The sequence below is a fragment of the Gekko japonicus genome, unplaced genomic scaffold (genome assembly GCF_001447785.1).
Source record: "Gekko japonicus isolate JY-2015 unplaced genomic scaffold, Gekko_japonicus_V1.1 scaffold1582, whole genome shotgun sequence".
Classification (NCBI taxonomy): Eukaryota; Metazoa; Chordata; class Lepidosauria; order Squamata; family Gekkonidae; genus Gekko; species Gekko japonicus.
In genome coordinates this window covers 282,106-289,374 of record NW_015172052.1, presented here as the reverse complement: position 1 = coordinate 289,374, position 7,269 = coordinate 282,106, and positions in this window count along the sequence as shown.

Below are 7,269 nucleotides of genomic sequence, written 5' to 3'. Positions count from 1 at the left end.
AAAGTTCAGGGTCTATTTTGCTTTCTCCAACAATAATATAGTCTGCATTTTATTTCTTTACTCTTATGACTTGTGTTCTAAGTGCACAATATTTTGTTAATGGAAGCAACCTAAACCTCTTTATGGCTTTGGTGAGTTGCAGAACACCACTTGTCCCTCACGTCTGCTGAATCTACCATGGTGAACTTCAGAGCATGGCAGGCCTCCATGCCTCCTGCCTCCTCCAGAAACCTGTGCCTCAGTTCAACAGCCTACCCTGCAGTCCCTTGTGTTCCATGGACCTGCTACCTCCACAGCACAGCAAGTCTTCATATGCCTCCCACCTCCAACCCAGGCCTGCCAGTGTGGCCGCTCCAGCTTGGTGTGGGGCCCTCCCCCCTCCCACAAACCTGCTACTCCTGTCTCCTCAGCACAGCAGTCTGCCTCATTCTTCCTGCCTACCCTACATACTAGGGTTGACAGATCTTACCTGGTTGCCAGTGAGGGACTCCCTCTGTCTCCCCTGGAGTTTTTGGAAATGTGCTAAAGGTACAACTGAATGACATTAGTATATCAAGGCCTGTTCTATATGTTGCTTTAAACTCCTTCTATAATGTACTGAAGGGGGGGGACTTTAAACAAACACAGAAAACTAAAAAAACAAGGGGGAAATATGTATATGTGTAAAAAATAAATCCAAGAAATATTATTTAATAAATTTATAGTAATTGTAACAAAATATAACATATAAAACTTTTCTGTAAAACTGTAATTGTAAGATTCAATAAGCTACCCTCATTTAGCTTCCCATTTACCCACCTGGAGAGGGCAATTTCCAGGTCCAATTTCATACCCCTGAGGAATTGGGGAACAGGAGAGAAAAATGGTCCCCATATAGTAATGCTCTAGGAATTTATCATAGTCTCCATTGTGAAGACCATAGAGACAAAGAGAAACAGCCTAGAGTGTTGCCTGGGAATGATATCATCCCCAAACCACCCCCTAAGGCAATGTCTCCCTTCAAACCTTCCAGCATGTGCTGAGGTAGTGTTAGGAAATCTAGTCTTTGTAGAAATTGTTACCCACTTGTGAAGACAACTTGTTGAAACTTGTCAGGTCTTTTATCTTCCAACTGACAATAGAAAAGTTGTATATATATTTATATGTTATGGTAATTTTGTTACATTTACAATATATTTATTAAAGGATATTTAGTTAGCTTAGAATCCATTTGATTTCCAAGAGTGGTTTTTTAACTTCTGTACCTCAACTTTTCTTGTTTTCTGGCTTTTAAACTGTTTCCATGCCAGGATTTTTGCACACCACAACTACAGTGAGTGACTGTTAGCTCTTTTTTTCTTCAAGGTAGTCCTAGCACATACTCTGGTGGGGATCTGATATCCCAAGCCTATTTCTGTAAGGGCCGTCAGTCGTCAGTTGTAGTTTAGAAATTTCACAATTATATGACAAGTCTAGAGAATGACAGCATTTTTGCACTGCACTTAGCAATTATTTTATTCCCAGTGAATTAGTGTCCCTGTTAATAGAGTACCAAATATATGTACTTGTCTAAGTGCCAGAGAAAAACCTTAAGCAGTCTTTTGCTTTGCGATCATTCCCACAGCAAAACATGAGCATTGACCAGTCTGGTGTCCCCCATCCCCCCCCCCCAAATTAGGGAACTATATCTTTGATCTCTCCCTTACCATTATGTTGTTTAGTGTTCTATATAATCTAGAGTGAAGTAGAGCAGACAGGCTATGGATTTTGTTAAGCTGTATCATCTCAGAAAGATCATAGGGTTCCCAGTGGGTTTTCTCCATTCTCTTCTGGTTTGGGTATACTACAGACACTACACATGGAGAATTTAGGATGTATTTATGCTGGAACTGAGCCAATGATTTGGCAGACTCCAGTCTCTCTACAGGTAGGCAACAGCACATTGCCTGTTTGAGGGTACCTGAACTTCGACCAAATTTGTCAGTCAAGATATTGTTTCAGGTGTTCTTTGAAGTTCCTCTTAAATAATTCACTTTAGGAAATTACAGGCAAAGGCAATGTGTGTGGATGGCTTTTGTTATGTCCCAAAGAGCTCTTAGATATTTCTGTGTCATCAAAGTCTATTGGAGCCTGCAAGTTGTCAACATGTGGGAGACAGTTAGCTGAGTCCCTCTGCAGTTATCAAAGTGTTAATTTACATTAAACTGTTAAACACCATGTTCCAAGTGTGTGAAGTATCTGGTTCCTGCCCTTGAGAACTGAAATGTTAACTTGACAGAAAAGCACTCCCCTTTTACCTCACACTTCATTGTGTTCTGTCAGTGCCATATGCACAGGCTTCAACAGCTGTCAGTTAAGAATCAATTATTATTATTTTTCCATTGGAATAGCATAAAATACAAAACAGCATATATAAAATAGCTATCTCTTGAACAATGCTAAATTGTAAACCATTAATACCTGGTAATTCTTAAACATTGTTGCAACCAGTTGGACACATCCTGCCCCACCACTAGCAGCAGTCCCTTCCTCCAGCCCAAGAATCCTCCCTCTATTGCAAGAAGCTCTTCAGGGGAAAGTTCCTTCGGCTGGAGAAAGGTAATGTCATTAGTGAGGCAGTAGGATACAACATGGTGGCCTGTATCCTACAACATTCCTCAAAGGCCACTTCCACACTGTCATTTTTGTCACTCTTTTGTCCCTATTGCTTTGGGTTCTCCCCCCTCCCCTTTCCACATATGTTTTGCTTCCTCAAGGACTACTAGAGAGAGCAAAACACATTGAGGGGGGGATTCTGAAACAATAGGGACAAACAAGTGACAAAAATGACAATGTGGAAGTGGTCAAAGTTGGAAGCTTTAATCCAGTCTAAAGAGCCTTCAGCTAACTTATCTTGCCCTTCCACTAGAGGTGTGGTGTTAGTGCTATGGTTGTTAGTTCAGACTGCCAGCCTCCAGGTGGGGCCTGGAAATCTCCCAGATTTGCAATCGATCTCCAGGCAACAGAGATCAGTTCCCCTCAAGAAAATTGCTGGTTTGGAAGGAGGACTCTATGGCATTATACCCCTTCCCTTAAAGTCTGTCCTCCCCAGGCTCCAGCCCCCCAATTTTCAGGAATTTCTCAACCTGGATTTAGGAGCCCTACTGTAAGCATCCTTTTTCAAGCATTTAAAATAGGCTGTTGTTAGACACTTGACATTTTATGTGATAGATTGTTTCTTTGACATAATAGTTCATATAACTCTGATCTTTGCTGACAACATTTTTTTCTTTAGCTGTAAGGATAAAATACCATTTCCCAAATATATCATCTACCCCTCAGACGTGTATACTGGAAATATGTTTTTTATCTCCCTGCCACTGAAATTGATCACCAGCTAATTAACTGGCCTAAAAGAATGTCTTTGAGGCCTGAATTAATTTGGAATCAGTCCAGTCTGTGTCTCAAATAGAGCCCTTTGTTTCAAGGAATGATAGGTCACAAAAAGTTTCTTTATTTGGCTAAGCATGACAGCACCAATTTGTACAGCCTTCAGGCAAAAGAGTCTTCATGGAAATGTTTCAAAGCTAGTTGCATTGTCTCCCCAAGAAACAATATTACCCTCAGTCTTCATTTCCCTACCAGTACTCCTTCTTCCTTCCCACCAGTTTTGCAGCTCCAACTGTGATGTCATCCCAAGGCTTCCTTGAAAATGAGATGGGCTGAAAATTCTTGCTCTGTTTGGCTCTGGGGTGTATTTTCATGGAAGTAAGCCCCATTGAATAGACTTTTGTAGGTAGGGATGCCAGGGATACCACTTTGGCAGCAGATCTCCCATCCCTCAGTAGCTCCACCTACCGCTGCTCAGCAGGGCAGCAGAGAGGATGCAGGGGAAGATGGGTGGTGACTGATGTCACACCAACCCCATTCTATCACTTCTGGTGTGACCCACAAGTAACATCATTGCATCAGGAGATGCTCTAACATTTGCCCAAAACTCTATTCTTAGACTATAGAATTCTGGGTGAATGCGACAGAATTGCCCCTACATGATGATGTCACTTCTGGGCTGCTTCAGGAAATGATGTCACTTCATTGCTGGCAACCTCACAATGTTGCTGGCAAGCCCCACCCAGGTAAGTTTTCAGCCAGTTTCCAGCCGTAGGCAGCCTGAGACTGGTAACCCTATTTGTAGGATTCTAATTTCTGAGTAGACCAATTTATGATTGCTCTCAGAATTAGCTTGGGTGTGTTGGAATATTGCTTTTCCTCCTGGGAACTCTGCCTTTATTCTTTCTTCATTTTCCAAGACATAAGTAAATAATCCATGTAACCTTGTTCTTAATTATATTATCAAATAGGTCCTTTTTTAGATTTAGTTCAACTTAACCATTTATCTGCTTCTAGTTTTCATATCTGAAGCCTGTATTGGATTAACTAGGAGTCATATATTCCTGACATTGCCCTGAGATCATTTGCTTCATTCTTATATCTCTGTATAGATATATAATTCTAAAACTATCTGTCTATCATCTATCTATCTATCATACCAAAGTGAGGTCCTTGGATATGAAAGGAAAATAACTGTTTAAAATTACCAAGAATATGGGTTTAAATTGGACTGGAGGTTCATACTGTACGCATATAACAAACTGAGCCAGATAGACTTTTAAAATGTGAAAGGAGAAAATTGCTTTCAGGATAGGACACTGTATGCCAAGTGGTAAAATAATGACATATATTAGAATGGAAATTCTAACAGACCCTGCACCAGGGCAGTGCTAGGAGACAGAGTTGTACAGTAATTATGGGACTACTATGACCAAATAATTGCTTCCTTCCTGGTGCAAATGTAGGTTTGCCTGCAGAGAATTTGATTTTAATAAAGATTTATTTTAACAAAAAACTACTGATAAAATAATATTTTATTTGGGGCTATCTGGGACCTCCAAATTCATGATTAGTCAATATATAATGCCAGTATTTAAGTCCCATTAATGTTTTCCAACTGTGGTTTTTTTAATACATAATTTGATTTTACTTCATAGTCAAATATAGAGCGAACTATAACTCAGCTACGATAATAGAATAGAAAGTAAACTGCAGTCACACGCAACATTAGCCACGCAAGAGATACGGAAGACAGGCGGAGTTTCCGGTCGCGATCTCACCAGCACATCTGGGAAGCATAGCGCTTCCGTGGCACAACCGAGGCTTCCTGCCGAAAAAGCACAGCAAAAAACTAGTACCTCGGAGGTACTAGTTTCCGGAAACTGCGGGGCAAGGGCGGGCGTCTGATCGCGTTTCCGGTGGCATCCGGTGCCCGCCCATGTCCCCTTGCGGAAAAGGGTTCCCCCCCCCAAGTCTCCATGGATGCGCACACGCACCCAACGGAGCATGCGCATTCGTAGTGTACACAAGAAAAGAAAACCAGTTTGCCACGCCGCGCGCTTCTTCATTGCGCGCAGGCGTGTGTTGTGATCGGCACCTCTCCCTACCCACGGAAGCTCCACAGTACCTCCACAGAACCTCCACAGTAGGTCTGATCGCTTTACTGCATGTTAGTTTGCCCCGGGGCAAACAGCCACACTTCTCCTTCGCAGTTTCCTGCCCGTGTGACCCGGGGCCGTAGACATAAAAAGAGATACACGGCAAGCTGCCCTTTAAACAGTATGTTCTTATACAGAGTTACATAAAATGTAGAACATCATAGAATTTACCTGGTACATTATAGTTTGGAGGCATATTGTTGCTAAAGACACATTCCAAGAATGGAAACCATTTTAATTGAAAATTGCTACCACAGGTATTGGTATTAAAGGACGAGACCTTGTCTGACAGCTTGTCCATAGAATAGAATTCCCATAGTTTAGCAAACCATTGAGTGAGGGACAGGACTTTTTTTACCATCTTCCTGTGAATCAGACTATAAGGTGTGATGATGCATACTTGCTGACCTTTGATTGTTAGTTCTTTCCTTATGAAGAACTGTCTTCAGAATGCAGAAATTAATATGTCACCTATATAAGAAAAAAAGAAGAAGGAAACTTAGTCCCAAAGCGTATTCTGCCTATGCCACTCTTACCTTCAGTTTTGCAACAACAAAGCAGTAGCTGGCTTTAAACTGTACAAAATAGGTGGTGAAATACAAGGAATTATAGATGGGGTGTCTAAACTTAATGTGAAAACATTGTTTATTTTAACATTTTTAAATTGTGAATACTGGATTCAGTTCATAGACAATCACTCAAATCCTGGTTTGCCGCAACAAATCCTGGTTTGGTCATCTTTATTCTAGCCAGGAATCAGTGTTGACTGATTAAACCCCATGGTTCCACATCTTGGTTTCCCTAGCTGACCATTATTACTGCAGTGCCCTTTGTTTTGTTGATCATAATAACCATAGTCTGTTGAATTCAACTATGGTTTCACATTATGGCTGAAATGACCCCAGTCACGATGACTGAAACCTTTAAAATTGCTACAGATAAAAAGATGACAGAAACTGAATCAGAAGTCTAAATGCAGCATTCCAGCTACTGGCATGTAGAGACAAAGAGAGGTATTATAATAACCAGTGTAAATAATTAGAAGAGAACAACAACAAAAAAAGGAAGAATGCAAGATCTGTTCCACAATATTCAAGAAATCATGGGGAAATTTAAAGCACAGTTAGGCATGATGGAAGATCAACATGGAAATACATTAATTGACCAAGACTAAATAAAGAAAAGACAGGAACAATACACTGAAGAATTATACAAAAGAGATGAAAGGATGTTGGATTCCTTCAAAGAAGAATCTTTTGATGAAGAACCTGCTGTTTTAGAAAGTGAAATGAAAGGTGCACTGAGAGCAATTGGCAGAAACGAATCACCAGGAGTAGATGGGATATCAATAGAGCTATTCCAAGAGATGGAGTTCATCAAAATCTTAACAAGATTATGCCAACAAACATGGAAAATAAAACAGTCACCCACAGCCTGGAAATGTTAAATTTATATTCCAATTCTGAAAAAAGGAGATATCAAAGACTGCAGCAACTATGGCGACCAAGATCTAAATAATTCATGCTATGGTATTCCCCATTACTATGCGTGGGTGTAAAAGATGGGCAATAATGAAGAAGCAAAAGAGGAGGATGAGGAAGAAGAGGAAGAAGTTTTATACCCTACTTTTCTCTACCTTTAGGACTCTCAAACTGGCTTACAATCACATTCCCTTCCTCTCCCCACAACAGACACCCTGTGAGGTAGGTGGGGCTGAGAGAGCTCTGAGACAACTGTGACTAGCCCAAGGTCACCCAGCAGG